Source organism: Apis florea, unplaced genomic scaffold (genome assembly GCF_048593485.1).
Source record: "Apis florea isolate Af1SG1 unplaced genomic scaffold, ASM4859348v1 contig_3802_pilon, whole genome shotgun sequence".
Lineage (NCBI taxonomy): Eukaryota > Metazoa > Arthropoda > Insecta > Hymenoptera > Apidae > Apis > Apis florea.
The window spans coordinates 624,693-634,441 of NW_028256863.1; the positions used below are offsets into that span (position 1 = coordinate 624,693).

Here is a 9,749-nt window from a genome sequence, read left to right on the forward strand (position 1 = left end):
TTGAATTTCTAATTTTTCTCTCTTGACGAACAGATGAATATTTACTGAATTTGAACAGGTATTTTTTAATTCTCTAATTATAAGTCCTAGATTTTCCAACTGCAAATCTTGATGCTATCTAATAATCGATTATAAAAATGCATATAAACGATACGTCGAAATTACCTTTCTTTACATCTTAATTTTTCATCAAAAATATCCTATTCAAACAAGAATTCTAACAAACGTTTAAAATAAAAAAAAAAAAAAAAAAAAAAGGAAAGAACACAAAACAAAACAAAAGAATCGCCACGAGAACGAAATACAATATAAATCAACAGGAATTAGATAAGTAATTGACAAATAGCTTTCTGTCCAAATTACCGGGGATGTCGACTCGATCATTAATTGATCCTCCGGTAATTATGATACGTCGCGTATCGCACCCGAAAACAGCCGCGTGTGCGTGCACGCTGACGATTCTACACTCGAGAACTTGATTGAAAGAAAAAATAAAATAAAATAAAAAAAAAAAAAAAAAAAAAACGAAAAACTGCCCCGTGCCCTTCCACCGAGAGGGACCACCTTGAGCATCCTCCTCTCTCTTTCTCTTATATTAATAATTACGCCGCCGAAACCTGTCCGGGTATATACACTGGTGCAGAGTACGCCGGGAGGAGCAACAGGCTGCTCGTTGCTGCTCGTCCAGGTACTCGTAATTGTCGGACCCTCTCTTTCGATCCTCTCGCTGAATACCACACAAATACGCCACGAGTTTATCCGTGGAACGAGCGAGAGGAGCGAATTCCAACCGAAAATCGAGCACGTGCTTTTTACGAGAATGTGTAGGTACGCGTGTGTGGTGGCGTCATTGGCGTAGGATCGACGTTCCAGATAGATTAGAGATGATCGTCGTAAGACATTTTCATTCCACACGATAATTTTTATTATTTGCAATTGGTGGGAAATCGACGAAGCAAAATAATAATCGCCTATTGACGAGTTTTATATCATCGGATGGGATGATTGGTGCCTTTCGAATAATACAGATATCGATTAAGAGTATGTTAATCAGTTTGCAAAACGTTTTTGTTTTTTTTTTCTTTTTCTCGACATATAAATAAAAAATATATATTTTGTCCATAATTATTTCACACTGTTTGCATGGGATTTCTTTTTTGCTCGACCTTTTTCCTGTTTACTTCTTACGCGATGATGCGTTCCTGGTCGAAAGTGGAAGAAACATACATCGTTTGTTATAATTTTGAAGCCATTCTTTTTTTAACTTACAGCATTCGCTTGATTTTCGGAATTCATTGTTAATGACGATGACAAGCCGACCTAATAATAAGCGTAATCAAGGTTTATGGTTGCATGGAAAGAATCGTACAATGGGGACACGAGCGCAAAAATCACGATATATCGAATCCCTGCGGGATTTCGATAAATCTTGATGTCATTGTCAAAAGGAGGGCGTGATTTCGGCAAAGTGGTTGCTACCACAGACACCGAGAATGGCTGGAATCGCAGTAAGCAGGCCGATTGAATAGAATACCGCAAGAAAACCCCGTCTCTCCACGCTCCATAATTCCGCGGCTCGAGCCTTTTCTCTCTCTCTCTCTCTCTTTCTCATTTTTCTACCGCAAACTCGGCTTCCTTTTATTTTTCACGGTTTCTCCCCCTCCCCACGTTCCCTCCTTCCCTCCGCCGCGTATCTCTGAGGGGGGTGACAAAGAGTCGCTGTCGAAGGAAGAGAATGAACCGATGAATGGTAGCGGTCAATGCCGAGGCGTGAGACCCCAGGACACCGTGGATTGTCCTCCGAGAGAAAACGACACAGAGAATGAATGGGGAAGAATGGGCTCTAAACGAGGCAAAGTTAGTCGACCTGAGGGTACCTGTACGGCAAGGGAACGGGAGGAACAGATTCACGAGAGGAAAAATAGACGGAGGGATCTCGGCGTAAAAACCTCTCCTCCAATTGGAAATCGCGTTTCTTTCCCCTTCTCGGGCAACCATTGCGATAATATTTTCCTAGGACTCTATGAAAACTCGATACCCTCGTTTGGATTCGTGCTGCGATCTCGTTTCTCCACGACAAGTATCCCGAGGACTCTTCGATTCTTTTTTTTTTTTTTTTTTTTTTTTTTTCCATGGATTAACTGTTAAAGGTTCGATCGTATCCTCTCTCTCCCCTCGATTTCTCGTTCTCTCTTCTTGAGGTAATTCAATGAAAATAAATATTTTTAGGAGCTAATTCTATTAGCTCTATTCAATCGTTGGACGGATCTTGTTCGTGAAATAGAGGATCGCTTCAATTTTCTTTACTTAGTCGAACAAAAGATGAGAATGTCTTGCTGTAAAAGCAAGTTTTTAGTTTCTTTTGACGAATTTCTTTTTATATCGTTTTTTTCTTTTTAATATATTTATAGCGATATTCTGATTAGTTCTCTTGAAGATCATGGAACGAAAGGGAGAAGTTATAAAGATTGAGCAGATTAGCTTTGTTGCAATATGAGCGTCTTCTTAATTTTTTTACAGATCGGTAGGCTCGTTTTTTTTAATCCATATAGCCTTTTTAAGACCCTTCCTGGACTTTCACGTCCTGTATATTTAGGTTGATATTAGGCCTTGCCAACTTCTATGCTGGTTGCTTATTAGCTTCCCTCTAGTATATTGCCTTCGTAATACAGTCAACAACTGGATCCTCCGCGTTTACCGTGAATTATTCCTTTTTCCTCCGTCCGTTTTTAATGGTTTCGGAAGCATGACTAATTTCTTCATGCCGTACAAGATTGATAGGATAATTATAGTTGAAGTAGTTAATGTTGATTATTTTCGCAAGCATGTCTCAATATAATGTAAAGTATTTATTTACAGTATCATCTAAGCTAAAGTTGCAATTTTCAATCAATCAATCACTCTAGATTTCCTCATTTTGGAGTTAACGTTTATAATTTCTCGTGTACAGCAAAGTAGATATTATTGCAGAAATCTGAAATAAAAAAACATATGTAAATTATAATAATTTGTAAATGTTGGAAGAATTAATAACGAATGAGATTATTTTTCACAAATTTGGAAAATTTCGATAAATATTGTGGATAATATCTTTCTTTAAAAATATACTTTACTTTTCTACTTTTTCAATTTTCAACCTTGTATTAAAATGCCTGAAAAGATTACAGATTCATGGAATTTCAAATATGAAAATAATACTGATAAAGTCTTCTTTGTCGTTTCGCAACTTTGAATCGTTCTTCTTCAACTTGTACCAACACCAAGTACAGTGCAAAACGGAGCATTACGTCACACAAGTACAATCGAGCTCCAGTCAAGCTGAATCGCGTTGTAATCGTAAAAGACGGCTAGCTAGGCAAATATTTATAGTCACTTCCTGCCTTGGGACTTTCTCACAGGCAAGGGATTCCGGCATATAGACGTAGGAAAATGATCTTGAAGGATCACCTGATGGTAAACGTTTTTACCGTGGAAGATCTACAAAAAAAAAAAAAGTGAAATTCAATCAGCGTGACAAGCTTCATCAAAAATTCATTATCTTTATATTAAATCAATAAAATACTTATAAATTATTGTTTATTTTATCTTAATATCTTTGAAATTATATTATACAACCCTTGAAATGAAGAATTTATTCCTTTGTGAATTGACAATTTCAAAGCGTTTCTTATTACATGTATCTGAAAAAAAGCCATGCATTTTCAAATTATATTATACAAATCGTTAAAAGTGATGTCAAAGGAAAGAAGTACGTATCTTTTAATTATTGTTGCCTGTTCCTCGACTCCCGAAACCTGCGATTCTTTTTTACTCTGACCTTTTTTTTTATTTTTTTTTGATGGTTGTTTAATATATCCAGTTTTTGCGACCTCCCAGGAAGAAATCCAGGTGGTCTGTGTATCTCTCGAGGTTGACTTTCTTCCATCCGGTATAAAGTAATATTTCGATATCGACAAAAATAATAATCAAGATTGAGCAATCGATAGATCGAGAAAAGATACAATGAGAAATGTATCTTTCGAGAAAGTTAGATTTCGTTACCTTTTTTTTATATATATATATATATACTGGCAAGCAACGATTAGAAAGTAATTAACGCCTCGATCGCTTGTACATCGTTAAATTGGACCCCCTGTAGCCACTACCCATCTTCAACCGGATACTCGATGTTTCAACGGGGATCCTATTGTTTTCTTCGAACTGCTTTCTCATCATCCAAAGTAGATGAATCTCGTTAATAATTCTGACAGATTTTTTATGGAAGAAATATTAATTATCGATTAAGGAAATCGTTTAAAAAATATTACCAAGAGTTTAATATAATACATACGTCTACTGTATCGTCTACTTTCCGATTCTGCTGTCAATTTATTTTTCTTCCTCCTTTTATATATAACGAAGAAATTTTTTCCTTTTTACTTTTTATATTGATCAGATCTGGAAATTCGATCGTTTCTTACCTGGAAAAAAAAAAAAATACAAATTAATCTTGTTACTCTTTTAAAATCTTTCATGGCTGTTGAATTAGTCTGGAACAAGATCTTTCTAAAAGAAAAATTTAACGAGTAATCCAACGCGAGTAAGATGGTTTTTCCACAACAAAGGTTTAGGTTATATGAGGAATAAAAAAAAAAAAAAGGAAAAAGGAGAAGAATGACAGAACATTGGTGTTGTGTCCCCGCTTCTTGACAGTGACTAGCGATGAAATGAAAGGGAAGGCACGGTAATTGAAGTTAAACGAGATAGCCAACCATTCATAGGTTACGGAATCATGACAATGAAGCTCGCTTTTCGTTGAACGGTTGCTTCGGGCGACAGACAATGGCTCTGCTGGAGTTTATACCGTTGGCGAGAAGTTATGTTGTAATACCGTGGCCATTCTGCTATTTTTCTACGAGAAAGCACTCTCCAAAGCAAATTCCATTTTTCTCTTCCGTTCACAAAATTGTTTTCCTCGATTTATGTCGATCGTCTTGAATTAAACTTTCACCATTAATCAGAATCTTTTGTATTCGTTCGACTTAATTTACGACAAATTAATTTAACAATTAAAATTATGCATAAGCTTTAACTTACTTTAATAACCTTTAATAACGTTTTCAATTTTTACTTACTATTTAATAATTATATATGATCGATGAAAGTTATATCATCAATTTGCATTAGCTCTTAATAGATTGAAACATGATTTTAAATATCAATAAGTAGATAATTACTGAAAAAAATGTGAATGATTTATTTGTTGTAAAGAAAAGTTAATCCTACGTTTATAACCTAACCAAAGTAACGGTATATTATAAAAACAAATGTTATTCACTTACACATACAGCATGTATTATATTTCTAAGAATATATTTTCTTTATTACGTCTCTTTACACTACCATTTAATCCCATTTAAACAATTTCTAAATTATAATTATGAATTATAATGCACTGCGTCTCACACTACGTTTTCATTTCATAATCCGTTGACATTTTGTCTATAAATTACGAAGAAAATAATTAAAATAATTTTCGATGATCAACGCCATCTCGCGTTTGGATCGCGGAAGCTTCGACTCGTTACTAGCATAGCAGAATATGCGAGGAGGTATGCGAATCGTATGACGTCACAGACAAGGTACGCAACATTGTGCGAGAAAGATAACAAACATCTTTATTTTATCGCGTGGAAAATTCGTTAATTATTCGTTCTCTGCTTAAAATTCCAAAACTTTTAAACTCATATCTCAAAGCTAGAACTTCAGGCAAGTTTCTTGTATCAATTTTATTGCGAAATAGCTTTCTATTATTTATTTATATTAATAATTAATACATCGTAATTTCTAATACATCGAGACGCCATATTGAAAATTAATCAATTACTCGTTTTCCAATAAAAATTTCTGCACTTTTAGGCTTGCATTTCCAAGCTGGAACATCAAACAAGTTTCTCATATCAATTTTAGTACGAAATTCCTTTCTATTAATTATTTATTAATGATTACGCATTAATACATGGTAATTTCTAATACATCGAGACGCCATATTGAAAATTAATCAATTACACGTTTTCCAATAAAAATTTCTGCACTTTTAGGCTTGCATTTCCAAGCTGGAATATCAAACAAGTTTCTCATATCAATTTTAGTACGAAATTCCTTTCCATTAATTATTTATTAATGATTACGCATTAATACATGGTAATTTCTAATACATCGAGACGCCATATTGAAAATTAATCAATTACTCGTTTTCCAATAAAAATTTCTGCACTTTTAGGCTTGCATTTCCAAGCTGGAATATCAAACAAGTTTCTCATATCAATTTTAGTACGAAATTCCTTTCCATTAATTATTTATTAATGATTACGCATTAATACATGGTAATTTCTAATACATCGAGACGCCATATTGAAAATTAATCAATTACTCGTTTTCCAATAAAAATTTCTGCACTTTTAGGCTTGCATTTCCAAGCTGGAATATCAAACAAGTTTCTCATATCAATTTTAGTACGAAATTCTTTTCCATTAATTATTTATTAATGATTACGCATTAATACATGGTAATTTCTAATACATCGAGACGCCATATTGAAAATTAATCAATTACACGTTTTCCAATAAAAATTTCTGCACTTTTAGGCTTGCATTTTAATGTTAGAAGTTCAGACAAGCTTCCCGTGTCAATTTTAACGTGAAATTTCAATCAGTTGATTATTTATCAACGATTTTTATAGGCAGTGTGTTACTTGCAAATCCCCTTTCTTTCGTCGGGTGATAAACAATCGATTTTATCATTTAAACAAAAGCAGGATCGCGAATAAAATTTACACGTGAATATAGCGGTGGAAGTAACGTTTCAGATTCGTGTAATTATATTTATAAATAAATGCCGCAATAATAATAAATTAATGAAAAATACGTCGCGCACGCGTGACGTCAATTCGATGTTACGCAATAAATAATTAATAGATGATTAATCGAAAAGAGTATCGAGTTAAAATTGACATGAGAAGCTTGCCTGAAGCTTCAACTTCACGATACATTCTCGAAAGTATCGAAATTTTTATTTAGAAAACGAGTAATTAATTAATTTTCAACATGGCGTCTCGATGTATTAGAAATTACGATAGGTTATTTGTTAATAAATAATTAATGGAAAAATTTCGTATCGAAATTGGCACGAGAAGCTTGTTCAAAGTTCTAATTTTAACATACAAGCCTAAAAGTATGTAAATTTTTATTGAAAAAGTGATAATTAATGAATTTTTAATATAGCGTGGTCGAAGTGGTGGGGGGTATTAGGAACCGCATAACCAAAAATAGTGGCACGTCTGTTCTGTCCTTCTCGCACAATATTGCTCTCCTTCCCTGTGACGTCACGAATACCTCCTTGCACATTCTGCTATGCTAGTAACGAGTCGAAGCTTCCGCGATCCAAACGCGAGATGGCGTTGATCATCCGCGAAAATTTTTATCCTTGTCTAACTTATGGATAATATATATTATGGATAATACAATACTCGGCTATCGTTTACAAGATCAAGAGAAGAAATTCTGTAATGTTCAGAAATAATTGTTTGATAAAGTTTCACGAGGATTTTACAAGAAAATTAGGAAAAGAGAATTAATTAGAAAGAAAGATGAAAGTAAAAGATAAATATTCAGATCGGAAATTTCTTCGGTTCGATTTTCATAATTTTTTAGAAAAAAAAATATTAATCTAAAGAGAATACGTGATATTTTCTTTGAAATTTACACTAGTATCTCGCAGAGTGTATCTAAAACTGAAGCAAGACATCACGCCACGTCTGTCCGAGCGCGACACATTCACACCAAAGATAGGCTTGGCGATACAAAGCGAAAGATAACAAGATCGATACTCCAGTTTCTGACTTCTCGACTGAACGAACTCCCGCGGTGACTATACCACCTCGCGTTACACTGCTAAGAACCACGTGTGCGTCCCCGCCAACAGATCGTCCGATTCCCTCTCTCGAACGCAAGACAAAGGCAAAGGCTTCGTAAACAATGTCCTACTGCGATCGAGTTTCAAGAGATGACCGATGACTTATTCGTTTTGACATCGGCCAACGAAAGATTCCCAAGGACCCGGATAAAATCTCTAACCCTGCCTCGAGTTTACGAGCACAGCTATAGAATGTATCCGAGGTAATGATTTAAACAACGAAGATGGAGATTATCAACAAATCTGTACCTGTTCCGGTCCGACAATAAACGTCGTCCTCGAAACGTTATATATATACCCTTACTTGAAATTAAGAGATTGCGAAGTGTACGATTCCATTATTGATCCTACAAATTTCTTTTTACACAATAAAATATGTAAATTGAAATACATTGGACATTAAACCATTGAAAAAGCAACTGGTTAAAAATTTCGAATAAAGTTACTTTAAATTAATTACTTATTAAAATGCTTAAATAACATTTATTCGTGGATACTTTTGATCGTTTACAATTATTATTATATTTTGAACGAGTAAATCATCGAGGTAACTTCTATTCGTGACTAAATTTTAATTTTTGAAACCAAATGGTAAGTCGGTCACGAGATCAGTGGCCGGCGATCATTTTTAGAAGTACGTCGTAAAATATCATTCCAAAAGAACGGTTGGCCATAGGCAGATGATTATATCTATGAGCCAGCATCTCTCGCGCGTCGAATTCCTGGCGAAACGAGAGGAATCCCGAGGAAGCCGTTCCCCGTCACGACCACCCACGACACTCGTGGCGAATTCGTAGGGGCACGAGCTTCCCTTATCCCTTCTCGTCCCCCCTTCACCCCTCCCTTTCCTTGCCCCCCCTCCCCCCTCCCCCCTACTCCATTCAACTGTTGGAAAAATGGTCGTTAAAATGGAATCGAAGTGGAAAAGAACGACGACCGCCCGCGAGGATCGTTCATGAAAACGGCTCCCCTTTCTATCGTGCCCCCGAGGGATGCTTTTCACGATCACTTCCGGCACACAAGAGACGACGATTTTATTAAGTCCGGCGCGTCTCTCCTCGAAGTAATTCACGGCTATTCGAAATACAATTCTTGCGATTTTTAGAAAAGAATTTCGTTTCGAATTATCGAAAAGAAAAAAAAAAAAAAAAAAAAAGAAGAAGAAGAAGGAAAATTCTCGTCTCGTTTCTTCTCGCAGCTTTGGATCTAGACACGGCGGACGGATAGAAGCTTCGAAAAAATAAAACTCGCTTTTAATTATTCGAGCGGGTGTAGTTGGCGGGCATGTACACGCGTCGACGTGATCGCGAAAGGAAGAGCGGAATATATTACAGCCTCGTTTCCTTTCGACCTGCCACTCGGTTAAAATCTCACTTTCGAGATAAACGACGAGTAAAACGCCGCTGAAACCGAATACTCGAATAAATTACAACGACACTCCCAATTAACGTATCATTCTTCTGAGATCCTTTTTTTTTTTTTTTCGGAAAATCGATCGTATTCCTGATACAAAAAAAGAGAGAGAGAAAAGGGAAAATTATTCCATTCCAATCGAACCATCCGCATGATGGCAAGTAGATATTATTGTATATCTTTCATATTGCCTCTATCCTCGATAAATTCGACGAGAATTCGAGGGAAAATTACGAGGCCTCGTAGTCGATAAGATATAACGTAAATCTTTTAAAGTAGTCTACCTACTTATTTCGCGTTTTAAAACTTGGGCGAACAGGTATCGCTTGTTACTCACCACTTTCCATCGCGTCACAGTCAGGATCAACTTGATCGCACGGGGA

At 35.6% G+C, this 9,749-nt stretch overlaps 2 long non-coding RNA genes across 3 annotated transcripts; both read right to left on the reverse strand.

Annotated features, from left to right (window-relative positions):
* Window positions 1–915: 915 nt before the first annotated feature.
* On the reverse strand, window positions 916–5,458 carry LOC105735169 (uncharacterized). 2 transcript variants are annotated; one of them, XR_015294994.1, is made up of 6 exons: window positions 5,322–5,458; window positions 5,115–5,215; window positions 4,752–4,972; window positions 4,331–4,460; window positions 3,114–4,243; window positions 916–2,974 (listed from the first exon to the last, which is right to left on the reverse strand). It is a non-coding gene; the product is annotated as an uncharacterized LOC105735169 (long non-coding RNA). The 2 variants fall into 2 exon arrangements; XR_015294995.1 differs by lacking the exon at window positions 4,752–4,972.
* Window positions 5,459–5,753: 295 nt separating this feature from the next.
* On the reverse strand, window positions 5,754–8,416 carry LOC147656143 (uncharacterized). Its single transcript, XR_015294864.1, has 2 exons — window positions 5,999–8,416; window positions 5,754–5,913 (listed from the first exon to the last, which is right to left on the reverse strand). It is a non-coding gene; the product is annotated as an uncharacterized LOC147656143 (long non-coding RNA).
* Window positions 8,417–9,749: the final 1,333 nt, after the last annotated feature.